The 15028-nt window shown below is 46.4% G+C and overlaps 1 long non-coding RNA gene across 1 annotated transcript; it reads right to left on the reverse strand.

Annotated features, from left to right (window-relative positions):
- Positions 1-771: 771 nt before the first annotated feature.
- LOC109501756 lies at positions 772-15028 on the reverse strand. Its single transcript, XR_006600803.1, has 6 exons — positions 14126-15028; positions 13450-13547; positions 12845-12946; positions 10912-11020; positions 8702-8816; positions 772-7456 (listed from the first exon to the last, which is right to left on the reverse strand). It is a non-coding gene; the product is annotated as an uncharacterized LOC109501756 (long non-coding RNA).

A 15028-nucleotide genomic window follows, 5' to 3' on the forward strand; every position in this document is an offset into this window, starting at 1 on the left:
GAAACGCACTGCTAACCAATACTCTTTCAAAGCACAATCTTCGCACCATCACAAGGAATGCTCCTGTCCGGCTCGTAGAACAAGATTCTCTTTCCTCCTTTCACAACATGAGGGAAGTGAGGCAGGTGGGAAATCATAAAGCGAGCAACTTCCCTTTTTACCGAATCAAATTCTGCCTCTCAGCCCTTAGCTTCTGAAACCTCTCAGCAGTGTTTGAGCCACTGGCTACTTCCTCTCCCTTGAAATTTTCTCCTTCTTTATTTCTGTGATACTATCTTTCCATGCTTTGTTGGCCCACTTTCTAGGGTATCTGAAAGGCTATATAAGATTTTAACAGGGCACAGGTGGTGGAGCTAAGGGTTTAAAATCCTTAGGTCGAATGTAAAACTAACCCTTTAATCCCTAAGGGTTGAATCAACGGGGTTTCAGTCATTTCCAAATTATTTCCCCATGTTTACTCTATGGGTACTTAACTGTCCTTTAGATAGTAGGTCATTTATTCGTTCAGTGAGTTTTTATTATGTGACTGCTGTGTGCCAGGGCTGTGAAAAGTAGTGTTAAAAACAAACCCTAAGGGTAAGGAGTTCTCATCTGAAACAAACTGGGTAAACATGATTTCATTTTCTTTTTTTTTTTTTTAATTTTTTTTTTCAACGTTTATTTATTTTTTGGGACAGAGAGAGACAGAGCATGAACGGGGGAGGGGCAGAGAGAGAGGGAGACACAGAATCGGAAACAGGCTCCAGGTTCTGAGCCATCAGCCCAGAGCCTGACGCGGGGCTCGAACTCACGGACTGCGAGATCATGACCTGGCTGAAGTCGGACGCTTAACCGACTGCGCCACCCAGGCGCCCCAACATGATTTCATTTTCAAACTGATAGAGGAAGGACATCATTTGCATACTCACACTGAAAGGATTATTTCCGGGTCGAACACAGTATGTGTTAGGCAGCAGCTCCCCCTGGCATCCTTCCTCCTGAGAGGGAGGGCATTACACCCAGGCCCAGACTGATAGCTCCTCACAGCCCCTAGAGGGGGTTCTGGGGGTTCCGCTCCCGAATCTCCTGAATCTGTCTTCTCTGGGCAGTCTGTGAGATGACATCCCCAGAACGTTTCCCGGCTTCTCTGATTAAACCCAAGCACTCCAAAGTGAAATGTTTAGGGAAAACAAAACCAAAACCAAAAACAACCCAACCTACAAATGTAAGGAATTGCTCATATAACTTTGCTCCTTTTAGAGCCTGGACCTCTCACCCTTGTTCTCTCCCCCTTGGACAGGCACAGTACAGTGTTGCACTTGCAAAAATACTGGGGTGATCTGGGAGAACTCTTCCCTATACACAGAAATGGGTGTGATGGTGTCCAGTCCCAGAATCCTTTACTCCTTGCAAAGCTACAAACCCACCGGTAGCTTCCCTCCTGGGACAGTAAAAGAGGCTGCCTTCCAACTCTTTATGACCAGTCCTGGTGCCTGTTCTTGATTCTACGCCCTGCCTCTTCCTGGGTCTTCCTCCCATTGGTCTTCCTCTTTCCTGTATCTTTGACCTCTCTTCTTTGTGACTAGCTCTTTTTCATCAGCATTTAAACACACTCAAAATCTCTTCCAGTTGCAGGAACATATGGAATGGATTGATTGTGTTATAAATTTTGGATGAGGATGGACCTCTGAGCTGTTCAGTTGCTTCTTGTACATCTGAAAAAGTGCTGGGTCTTCTGGGGGTTGTAGGCCCATTAGCGGATCACTTTTGTACTGAACATTCTGCAACATTTTTTCAGTTACTGGCACCAGATCACTCCCTCGGTGGATAAGCACTCTAGCTTCTCTGGAAAGGCCTCTGATTCCCCATGTGTGGAATGTTGCTCCTCTCCCATTACTGAGCGTGATGGACAGAATGGATGGTGATAGAAGCTGCTGGAAGGCTGCGTACCGCACACCATTTCCTCCACTCTGACATTTCCTTGAACACGAGTCTTCAAGACATGTTGGTTCCATACACCAACAATCCCTCAGCAGGGGCTGAGGGGATGTCTGTGTATCTAGTCCCCTGTAAACGAGGGCACTTAAATGTGTGCTTTACGTCTAAAGACCAGATGAATAAAAGGGCAGTGTTAGGAAAAGTGGCTGAAAAATTCACAAAAGTTATTTCTATTTTCCTTATAGAGATGTCCGTTAGTATTTTTTGAAATCATCCTTCAGAATTAAAAGACGAATTTCTTCACTTGAATCCATATGAAGGAAATCTGATACATTAAAACAAAAAAACAAAAACCGACCTTGTTCCTTTACCTGGAAAGCCAGCTGCATCTTGCTGGGACTCCTTAGCTGTGGAACATGCAAAACAACAGTGCCTGAGGTGGGCTTCATTCAGGTGAAAGCTTCTGGGGGCTTTCAGGCGGACAGGAATAAAAATTTGGGTTAGAAGTTGGCCAAGCTACAGGGTTTTTGAAGAACCCAGACGACCTCCATTTCCCAGGGGCGTGGTCTCAAGTCTCATCTGAAACAGGAAACTGCCTGTAGGACCGCCCCATCCAACATCATCACCGAGTGCTCCACCACGCCCCTTCTCCCACCAAAGGATGCCAACCCACAGCCTGGCAAACCCCACCTAAGCGGGTCTGCTAATGTGTTCGATTGTGTTGAAAGTCAAAACGGAGGTCTGAGCAAACAATTCACTTTGAAAGACACCGGGAGAAGCCCGAGAGAAGATCCCTGCAGTCTGTTACAGATAGAGGGGACAGCTTTGGACAGCATGCTTGTTTATTCATGTCTCAGGTGGGGGTGGGCGAGCGCATCTGTGGGCGATCTTTCGGCCTTTGTCCAGATGTGAGTGCGGGCTTTGTTGATAACGAGTGACTTTGACGTTGAGGTCACAGTGTGTGCACAACCTCTGGTGTATGTTTGTCTAGGCTGAAAGGACACACTGATGTCTGTTCGCACACATTATCTTGACCCTTTCCTGTAGCCACTCAGTGCGCTTGGAAGGGAGAACAGCTCCTTGAATGTTTTTCATGCCTTTTCCTGTGTGCTCCTCCCACGCCTACTCAGGCCTCTCCCGGTACATCTTGATCTCCATCTACCCGTCTCACTGGATTCTGGACCATGCCACCCCCTTTGCAAGTTCTCCTTTCTGGATCAAGCCACTCAAATCCACTTTTTTTTTTGATGCCAGGGGTGGGACTGACTTGCTTTAGGTTTTGACAGTAAGAAACCCTGTTGGTTCTAGCACTCCCTAGTGCCTATTTCCCAGATGGAACTTTCCTGGGGCAGAGGGAAAAAAGAATCGGATTCCTTTTGCTACATAAATAGATGCGACACTCAAACTCAGAGAATTTCTTGAACATTTGTGGGCTTGTGTAATCACCTCTGAAGTCCAAGTCACTAAAGCTTTCTGATTAACTTCTTGTATGCAGTAACTTTAATGCCTTAAAAAAAAAAAAAAAAAAACGAAAAGAAACAAAGAAATGAAATACTTCGCAGTCCCGGCAACCTACTGAGATTTACTAAGATTCTGGGGAGGATTACTTCCCTCTGATGACATTGAGGCCTTTGCTTTGTCAAGAACTGCTGGCAGCTGAGGGTTTCGCAAACGGAATTCAGAAGGAAGGAAAATATTTCGTGATGGCATCACTCTGAGCCAAGCACAGCATTCGCTAAATGGCTGCCCTGTAGGGTCAGCATGGACACAACCACGGGCGGCATTTACCAAATCTGTCAACAGAGGGCAAAGGGGTGCCAGCACAGAGGACGCTGACCCCGTCACCAGTGTTTGTAAGTGACAACCAGCCTGCAAATATCAGCCCGTGGGATGACTGCAGCGCTGAAGCAGTGCGAATGTGAGGGAACGTGAGGGTAGGGAGATCGTGGGACATTCCTACAGAGGGTTGGGGAGGGAGGGGTTTTTGGCAGAACCGAGGGTCTCAACCCAGTCCTGCTGGTTTGGAAGAGAAGTGGGTTTTCTATGTAAACTGACCCCTGGGGATGGGAGAAGAGAGAACAGAAACCTTAGCCAGGGAGGGTTTCTGACCTAGGTGTAGTTCAGCCCAGGGGGAGCTGCAGAGCTGGGGTGGGGCTCCCTGACTCGTCAAACTGCCCAGTGGGCACCAGCCTGGGTGGAAACGAACAAGTCAGTTGGCCCGTGAAACAGTTCTCCTTCGTGCCGGCCATGCTGAGGGGATTCTGCCCCTAGGTAGCGTAGTCAGTCCCCGGGCAATCCCCAGACACAGGTAACAGCTTGGCTCCAGTGAGAAATGGCTGGCTTCATGTTTCCCCCCAGTATGACTTCCTGTACATCCGTGAGGGGCCCTGCCCACTCCCCTGCAGAGCTCGGGAGCCGAGCTGGGAAGGAAAAAACAAGGCTGATTCATGTTTGTGATTAACTTCTCACCGAATGCTGTAATCCCAGACGCAGAACCGGCCCAGCTGTCAGGGCTTGGCTGGGGACTCCGCTCTCCGAGGAAGGGCTGGTGGCCTCGGGTCCTGCAGCAAGCCCGCTCCAGCCAACCTGCCATCACCACCCTCTGATGGCTGTGTCTCAGATGTCACCCCCCTTCTGCCCCTTCTTCTGCCTCCACGGTCGGGTCTCTCCCTTCACATAACCTTACGGCATCCTCTGTGCCTCCTTCACGGTACTTGCCTTTCCCACACCTTGACTCGAAGGGGACAACCACGTTCCCCTTCTCGGAGGTGCCCAGCCGGACACCAGGCACAGGTGAGGACTCAGTAAACCACAAAGAACGGAACAGCATGGGATGACCTCCCTGAAAGACTGCACTGGATAGAAGAGAAGCCCAAAGCAAATTCCAGCCGCTTGACTGCAGCTCAGCTGGCCTGGGCTGGGGCGGGGGGGGGGGCGGGGGGAGTGTGCAGTGTAGACGTGACCTCCCTCTGCTTTTCTCAACAATAATCCCAGCCCCTTGTTATGATAAACTACTTGCTCCTTGCTCGGCAGTACATTCAGGAACTGGACTTCTGCCAAGGAAAACTCAGGAGCAATGGTAGGGACTATTGAAATAAATTAATGGCCTATGATAAATACAGGAAAAACAGTGCTAGGTAATACGCTTATACACCAACAAGAATCACATGGTTATTTGAGAGGAAGAGGTTTTACATAAATATGTATGATTTTAAGTAATAAGGCTGATTTTTTTTTTAAATAAAAAAGTAATTCACAACCTATTTAGCCAAGTAAATACTGGCCCTTCAAAGTTGACATCAATAATGCAGAATGCTATGACTGCCTAAAAACAGCCCTGTTCCTTTTGGAGGTCTTCAGGGCTAGTCCAGGAGGGACATCAGATACATGACTTCATAGTTACGCTTTTTGGCTTCAAGTAGCAAATGAGATCACTCACCCTGATTATTGGCCTGATTCGCCAGACGTGGCTTTGAACTATTTTTGACGTTTTCCAAAATTTAAACCCACCTTCAGAAAAACAAGCCTTTGCTGCTTCGCAGGCATGCAAAAAAAAGAAGGTACTGTAAGTTCTGGAGTTGCAGAGAAAGATTCCAAAGCTGTTGTGAGCAAGAAAAATGTCAGCGTCAACCTCACAGGTAACCACTGCAAACACGCAAGTTCTAATTTCTTTGTTTGGAGATCTGTCATGTCACTTTAGAATCAGACTTCATACTTGCTCCTCTGCGGAGACTGTCATCAGGTTCCGTTTGCACAAGATAGTTGACCCGCATCAAGGAATTTCAACTTTGAATACCAGACCGGCTATGACATTTGGATCAGTGGGAGCCTTTGCAAATCAGTACAAAAACCTGAGCAGCCCACACAGGTGTTTCCCCAGCTGGCCACCCTGTAGGAGACACATGGCGTGAAATAACTAAAAGCAGCCTTTTTACTTCTAACCTGGCGTAAATCACCCTGACTCGATTTTGAGGGGGTTAGAATGTGCAGGAGTGACTGGGCTGGCCCCAGCATCAAGCAGCTAAGTGATAACCTTGCTGCTCTCCGTGTAGAGTTTAGGGCTGGTTTTTGCCCTCGTGACAGTAGAATGCCACGACTCACTTCCAGATGAGAGTCAAAACACTCCCAGCACTAACTCTGTGCTTGACGCAAATCAAACCCCAAATGCCCGGTGTGTGAGGAAAGGCTCTGGGTAGTGCACTTCGGGAGACTGAGCTGGGCAGAACTTCTTGTCACCCACGCTTAATTCATGCTGCCCCAGGAGGAGGTCGAGCTCTTGTTTTTCCCCCTCTCCCTTCCTCTCCTTCCTAAGAAACCAGCAGTGAAAGGGCAGTAATTTACCGTGTAAATCTCCATCTGTTTGCGAAGCTAAATTCTTGCCTTCCTGCTCCCCCCTAAGGCGGTGGGGACAGCATCTCCCAGTTCCCCAGCACCCCCGGGACACCCCGGCCCTGGGAAAACCTGCCTGCCCTGCCACCCTCTGTTTGGGGTCCACGTCTAGACTGCAGGTGACATGGGCGTGCACAGCTCTGGCCACATCTTTCCTGGAGAGCGAGCAGATACACCAACACTCCTTGGCAGAAAGAGGTGCTTTTCTTCCCTCACCGCAGGAGGATAAGTTGCACAGAAAGGCCATGCACAGAAGGACCACAAAAGTGGCCTTGGCCATGAAACCTGTAAGGGGACATAACACCTTTATGAAGCCCAAGTGCCCCTAACCTGAACTGTAACATAGCCAGGGACAGGGCAGTTCTGGTCAGCAGTCCTACCGCCCACAGTTCTGTAGGGATGACACTAAGATTCTGAGATTTTCCATGGGTTAGTTGGGGGGGGGGTGCGGGCGGTAGATGGAAACGGGGCCTCTAAGGGGCTTCCATTCCACTTAGGATGGTTACAAGCATAGATTCTGACACCAGAGTGCCTGGGTTTGAATCTGGGCCCTACCACAGTGTGAACTTTGGGCAACTTGTTTAATCAGTTTGTGTCTCAATTCCTCTTGGTAGAAAGGGTAGAGAAATAGCACCTTCCATATAGGGTCGCTGTGAGGATTAAATAATTGAATATATACCCAGGCTTAGAACAGGGTTGGACACATAGGCTGTGCTCTATGAGGGTGGGCTATTATCACTTGCAAGACAAGACCCAAGTCAAAAGTCATCTCCTATAAGGCAAGGTCATCTGTGAGGACATTAGGGGAGAATATGTTGGTTGGAGAAAAACCAAGGGTCTATGGGGTTGAGGTAGGCAGGATGGACTTCTAGGGAAAGGTGGGTCCTGATTCATGACCTTGAAGCATGGTCTACACTGACCCTTTTCCTCTAACCTACTCCGATCACCCATGAATATGGGGCCACCACCCATCAGGAAGACCTCAGGCCTCTCTTCCCAAGCCCTCTATGACACATGTATTACCGTCCCCCCCATCCTGCACCTCACCTCCCAACCTGGTCTTTTTGGCTTCATCTTTGATTCCTGCGTCTGTCTACATGCTATTGGATCATGTGAGAGATTTCAGTTCAGGTCTGTTCTGAGTGACGAGCTGGGGCGACAAAGGTGAGTGTCAAACAATATCAAATATTACCCTCGAGACGCTCCCGGTCTGTTGACAGGCAAGGGAACGGCTCCCCAAGTCAACATGTGGAGAGTGACTGCCATGAGATCACAGGAGGAGGGCTTGGTTCAGGGGCGGAGAGAGGTCAGAACTCTTCACAGCTGACGAGGAGGAGCCAGGGCCAGGGGGGTGCAGTGGGGGGTGGAGGGGGGATGGCGTTCCAGACAGAAGGAAGTCCTCGAAGTGTAGTCTGGACCCCCAACACTCTCTGTGAACACTATGTGGGACTGTCCTTGTGTCTGTCTCTTCCTTCAGCTGCCTCAGAGGCTCCCAAGGACGAAGATGCACCTGGGCCTGAAGAAGACACCACCGGATGGGCTGCACAGCAGGTGCGGTGGGGGATGGGGACCCTCCAGGCAGGAGACACAGCATTAGCAAAGACCACAGCAAGAAGGCATGGCACCAACTTTTAAACCAGACCCCTCCTATCAATCAGCTCTATCATCTGGAACAAGTTGCTTTGCCTCTCTTGAATTCTGATAACAGAGCAGGCAGAAGAATATGCCGCAGAGTGGTTATGAGGACAGGGTGAGACACCTGAGGAATATCTAATCATAAGCCCTTCCTATGTGCACGGCCAGAAGGGAGAGTCAAGGTCCCAACCACCCTCTCTCCTTCAGCTGTCTGTGTTTATGACAATACCAGGTGAGTCTGCTGTTGTATGCATGTGTGTGTGTGTGTGTGTGTGTGTGTGTGTGTGTGTGTATTCTTTATATGTATGTCAGTATCTTCAACAAATGTTGTCAAGTCAAAAAAGTAAGTTGCCGAACAGCGGGTTTAGCATGCTACCACGTATAAACAATGCTGAAGACCTTGAAGAAAGGATTTGCATTGGTGCCTTTTGAGGAGAGGAGTTAGGTGGCTGGGAGACAAAAAGCAGAAGGGAAACTCTTTCTATTTACTTTTTTGTACAGTTAGAATTTTGAACCATGTGAATGTGTAAGCTACACAAAACATTAAATAAAAAATAGTTGCCTTAAAAAGGTAACGAACGCTGGTTGTCCCTTGATGGATGCATGGATAAACGAAATGTGGCACACACATACAAAGGAATATTATCCAGCCCTAAAAAATAAGGACATCTGGCACATGCTACACTATGGATGAGACTTGAGGACATTACGCAAACTGCAATCAGCCACAAAAAGATTAATACTGCATGAGGACACTTACCCGAGATACCAGGAGTAATCAAATTCCCAGGAACAAAAAGTAGAATGCTGGTTGCCAGGGGCTGCAGGGAGGGGGCAGTTGGGAGCTGTGGTCTAATGGGTACAGAGTTTTCATTCTGCCAGATCAAGAGAATTTTGGAGATTGCTTATACAATCTTATACAACTGTGCAACTAAATGTGGTTAAGACGGTAAATTTTATGTTGTCTATATCCTACCACTACTGGATTAGATTGATTTCGTCACCCCACCTCTGCCGGCTCTGAATGCAGCTGGTAGTGTAACGTGTTGGAGGATTTCAGGTGTCTGCTTCTCTGCCCGGCCTCTCCCTGGCCCAGATTTCCCAAATACCTGATTGCAAATCCAGATTATCTGATTGCTCTCTGCTTTCGTTTTTTTAATCTGAAAAGCAGGAACTCGATTTCCCAACCCTGATACCTTAATTGGATTATTATATATCAGTGCTTTTCCACTCAGGTTCCCAACCATTATGATAAAACCAATCCTCTTGGATTGTCTAACCTCATTTTACGACCTCCCCTCTCCCCAGGCTTAGAAGAAGGCTACCAAGTTAGCGTGTTTAAAATGCTTTGAGCCCTTGATTTAAATAAGGCTAAGTATAAAGGGTCCTTTTGACTAGTGGGCATGCCTGATTGTATATCTTGTGAACACTGTGATGGTTACTCCTACACAAAGGAGGGACGAAAGCAGAGAGCAAAGAATCCTCTGGCCGAACCGTGAAGTCGGCCCTCAAGTGCAGAAGCAGTGACAGTACCCTGAGCCTCACCAGCATCATCAGCTCCCTGAGAAAGGTGGCAGAGAGGCAGGACAGATGCACAAAAGGCTGTGTGTGTTCTCTGGATGTTCCTGCCAAATACTGTTATAACACCCTGCCTCTAACTGGCACACCAAATAGTGCACGCCATCCTCCTAGGCTAAAACTTGTAGGTTACATTATACCCTGAAATTAACATTAAAAACCAAACTACTTATTTTGAAGTGCTTTTCACAACTTAATCCCTGACTGGTGTGGTGGGGAGTTGTCAAGAGGGTCTTACCTCCCATCACTAAGCCCCCCCCACCCCCACCAGCCTTCCCTCCTCAGGGGGAGAACTCAGATGGAGAGGAGTAGTCATTCTCCTCTCCTCCCTTGACCTAGCTAGATTGACCTGAGTGGGATTTCTAAGGCTGTTCCTCATTCTTTCTTGACATACCAAGTCTAAATTCCATTGCCTGCCTTTCCACACCCATTATGACTGGACTCTACCTTTCCATCCAGCCAACTTCTCAGTCTCTCTTGCCTCATCCTTGGGCCTGGGGGCTTGGGACCCTGTGAATCCTCCCTTATGCCTCTCTTGCAAAACCAGGCACCAATCCAAGCCTCCACCAGCCCAAATCTATCTTTTCCTCCTCTGAATTCCTATGGCATTTATAGTTAACACCCTACAATTTACTGAATCACTTAATTATATCCTCTTGGGTACTGGTAGTGATTACATCTTGCATTTTACTCTGGCCTCCTGAGTAGATACTGAACCCCAGTGGGGCAGAAACCATACTTTATATATATCTATTAGGTCCAGAGAGCACGTAATAATAATGGTGGCCATTTATGAAGCACTCAGTGTATACCAGACAGTACTATATGTATGCAATTTATTTAATACTCGTAATACCTCTAATGAGGCATAGTAATTTCATGTCGATTTTTCAGGTGAGAAAACCAACACACAAACAGAGTAGCAAGGACAAGTGGCTGATAAGGGCTGAGTCTGGGGTCAGATCAGTGGTCTCCAAAGGCCTTAATCCAGACTTTGACAGATATAAGAAAACTGAAGTCAAGAAAATACTTTCCTGGGATCATCCCCTTATGAAGGTGGTGAGCTGGAACCACACCCAACGATTCTAAAACATGTAAGCTCCACTATAAAGGGAGCTCCTGGGAACAGGGACTTTTGCCAGTTTTGTTGACTGGTGTATCAGCAACTCTTGGAGCAGTGCCTGGCTCACCCACAGTAGGGTGCTCAATAAAATATTTACTGAACGAACAAGTGAAATCTCACCTGCAAACCTCCACCAAGTGCCCATCAAGTGTAAAGAATTGCTAACAGCATGAGAAAAACAATGTAAAAAAAAAAAAAAAAACCACTCTAATTAGCTTGACTTAAATCCACTTGCTGCAGAATACTAGAAAGAGAAATGTGTCGCAAACCTAGGTTCCCAGCGTGATGCCAAATTTGTCCTTTTCAGCTTGGGAGGGCCGGGGGGCTTCCCACTCCCTGTCTGTTCCTTTCCTTCAATCCTTCCTCTGTGAAAACAGTCTGCCACCAAACAAAACACACAAAGTCCCAAAATGATTATTTGAAATTATTTGGATTTTTTTTTTTTTTTTTTTTTTTTTTTTTTTTTTTGCCCTATGTCATAACCATGTAAAAGCAATGAAAACAAAACCAAGACTTTTAGGCCTAATTACTGTCAAAAAGTCATTCTCTCCAGTCACTTTGATGGTTTATTTCTTTTTAAAATTCAGCATAGCCTTACAGGAGTATGAGGGAGTAACAGCTGGCATATGGTGGTGACAGTGGAAATTAGAAAGGACTGGCGTCGAGGCTTTGTGATTAGCTGGATGAGGGCCTATAAGGGTTCCTGACAGGACTTCCAGGACACCCATAGCATCAATGAAAGTTCAGAGAAATGGAGGGGTCAAGTTCAGTTGGAAGGAAAGATGGTGAATTTTACTCTCCTACAAGCTCATTATGCTCTGGCCTTACTAACCACTTTCAGTTTTTTTTTCAAACCACATCACCTTCATCTATTTGAATGAATGAAAGAATATTATTTCTGGAATGTTCTTCTCCCAAATGCCCCCGTGGCTTGCTTAGTTTCGACATCACCTCTTCAGAAAGGCCCTCTTGAACTGACCTCACACCTGAAGTGGCCATCTAGTCTTGTCCCTTCTCTGTGTTTTCTTTTCATCAAGGCTCTCGGCACTACCTGAAGTTTTCTTGTTTGCGTATTTGTTTGTGGTCTATGTCTCCTCAACTCTAGGTGAATTCCAAGAGAGCAGAAACATCTTCCTCGACTCAACCACACTGCATTCGCAGAGCCTGGATGAGTGTCAGGCACAGACAACGCGTTCAGGTGGAAACGTCAGGTGGCAACATTCAGCTCACAGTGGAAAATGTGGGTTTTGAGCTCAGGGAAGTGGGGCAGTTTGAAGATGTGAGTCCGGACTGTAATCCAAAGAGCCAAAAGCAGGCACAAACTCTTTAAGTCCAATTTGGGGGTAATTAGCTCAAGCCAGTGTTGCTTCCAGTAAGATTGTGTACAGGTGTGAAACTGGAAAACATTAATGAAGGGAAGAACTAAAAAGTAGTGAGCATGTGCTCCAGTATCTTCAAGTTCTCTGCCATGTGGCAGCTGTCCCGTGTCTTCACTAACACAACAGTCAATCCCTGTTGCAACTTGTGTACTACTATGGACGGGGCTCCAGAATATAGAGTTAAATGAAAAAGGCAGGTGCAGGGGCACCTGGGTGGCTTGGTTGGTTAAATGCCCAACTTTGGCTTAGGCCATCATCTCACAGCTCGTGATTTTGAGCCCTGCATCAGGCTCTGTGCTGATGGCTCAGAGCCTGGAGCCTGCTGCGGATCCTGTGTCTCCCTTGCTCTCTGCCCCTCCCCTACTCTCTCTCCCTCTCTGTCTCAAAAATAAATAAACCTTAAGAAAAATTTTTTAAAGGCAGGTGCAGAGCAATGTAAATCATATGCTACCTTTTGCATAAAAAGGATGAAATAAAGAAGAATTTACTTAGATTTGCGTGAACGCTGGAGAGATACAGACCAAGGTAATAAATGTGGTTACATATTGAGGCAGGTGAGGTGGGGAACAGGATAGCTAGGCACAGGATGGGAGCAAGACTTCTCACGGCATACTTTTCCATACTGTTTTAATTCTTGAACTATGTGAATGAACTAACTCTTAGAAAAAATAAAATTGCTTGAGTTGCATTTCATTGATGGCCATTTGGGTCATGAAGCTCAATGATCACCTCACCAAAGTTTGGCACAGGTGATATTAAAGATTCAAGCTGGGGGAGGCATCTTAGAGTAAAGAGTACAAATGGGAGAGGACATTATACTCACGTATTCACAGATGAACAGAACTGGGGACCGAGGTGATGTTTCCAATTCTGGAGGCAGACTCCTGACTTGGTTTTGTTCTTCATAATCATTAAAATGACTGCACTGAGAATGACAAAGGTTAATTATTCTTTCTCTCACGAATAATGTCATGACAGGTGAAAAATCATCTAAGCTACACAAACTTGGGTAGGTCTGAGCCCTCGGTTAAGCAGGGGGAGAGCAGTTTATTTCTCAGCCTTCTGCTGCTTTGGTCCCTTTATTGTTTGTGATAGAAAAACTTGTAGGGGGAGGGAGGGGAGGGTGGGTGACGGGTATTGAGGAGGGCACCTTTTGGGATGAGTACTGGGTGTTGTATGGAAACCAATTTGACAATAAATTTCATATACTGAAAAAAAATTAAAAAAAAAAAGAAAAAGAAAAACTTGTAAACGGAGTAAATGCCCACCAGTAGGAGTCTGGTTACATAAATAAGTAAATGTGATGCATGAATACAATGGAATCCCATGTGGCCTCCCCATTAAAAATGATAATACATCTGGCAATATCTACGAAAGTTGAACATACATTTACCCTACAACCCAGCAATCCCACTTCTGTGTACATACCCAACAGGAACGTGTATATATATTCACCACAAACGTGCAGAAGAATGTTCACAGCAGCGCTATTCATAACGGTCCCAGACGGGAACCTACCCAAATGTCTGTCAAAAGGAGGCTGGGTAAGTAAAATGTGGTTACAGGCATTCAGTAAGAACGCCATATAGCCATGGGGGTGGGTGAACAATAAACACAATGATATGGATGCATCTCACAAACATAATGTTGAGTGAAAGCTGAAAAGGAAGAATCACACTGTATGATACTATTTACGTGATGTTCGAAGGAGGCATAGCTAATCCCGGGCAGTCGGGACAGTGGTTATCTCGGGAAGGAGTGGTGACTAGGAGAGGGGCAAGAGAGGTTTCTGGAATGCCGGAGATGTTCTGTTTCTTGCTTTGGCTATTGGCTACATAGGTATGTTCACTTTGTGAGAATTTGTGGCACTGCAGACATAGGATTTGTGCACTTTTCTGTGCTCACGTTAAACACCAAGAAGAAAAAAGAAGGAAAAAGAAGAGTGAGACTGACCTACATTTATTGACATGGAATGTGGAAAGATGTGCAGACCCTGTTATAGGGAGGTAAAGCTCATGTGGTATATTTGACTTGTGTGGATATCAAGCTGTAAGGACCTATATGCATAGAGAATTACTTCCTCATAAATGTTAACAACGCTTACCTTTAGGTCAGATTTTAAGGTTGCTTTTATTTTTTTCCACTTCTTTATACTTTTCTGAATTTATTTGGATTTTTACACAGCATCTGTAGGATTTGATATAAGAAAATGATTTTCATTTTTTAAAAACCCCTCCTTCACTAAAAGTAAAATTATAACCTGCTTTTAACTTTCCCTAGAAGCAAATGACCAGGTGCCAAAGGCTATCAACCGGGGACATAACGTACGCCGCGTGCCTCTAATACGCTTTGCAATTGCCTCGGTTTGTGAGCTTTTCCAGGGCTGGTTCTGAACACAGGAGCCACCGTCCTTCATGCAACACACAACACAAGCCCATGGTAAAATCAGAGTGGGCAAAGGGGGGGAGGTCCGAGTCTCTGAGAGTTCCAGGTAAATGCTGTAGAAATTTCAGGCGATCTGTTCCTCTTCCCTTTGAAGCAGAGAGCAGGCGGGTCCGTTTATTAAAGGAAAGCAATCTTTCTACCATTTGTCTTTCTTCTGCCCCTAATCTAGCATGCCTCCCACAGTGCTATCGCTCTTTTACTCGGGGCGAGGGGTTTCCACTACGCTCTCCCCCAATGCTGGACAAGCTAGCTTAGTAGAGTTTCTTATTTCTTCCTCAACTTCCTTTCCCACCAAGAGCCTCCTCCACACATTCACATACGTGAAATTCTTTTAATGGGCAGAAATGACTTTTTTCTACAATGAAAGCCCAAGCTTCCAATGGGAGTGACCCTCGGTGACTTAACGCGTTACCTCAATATTCACACTGAGGTGTAAGTGTCTAATGTAATTTCTGAAGAGACAGATTTCGTTGGGAGATGGGGATCGGGAACGAGAGGCCCAGATCTCGCCCCGAGCTGGCCAAGTTGCTGACGGTACCTGTGTTCCCTCCCCTGCAGGCCC

The sequence above is a fragment of the Felis catus genome, chromosome A1 (assembly GCF_018350175.1).
Source record: "Felis catus isolate Fca126 chromosome A1, F.catus_Fca126_mat1.0, whole genome shotgun sequence".
In the NCBI taxonomy this organism is placed as follows: Eukaryota; Metazoa; Chordata; class Mammalia; order Carnivora; family Felidae; genus Felis; species Felis catus.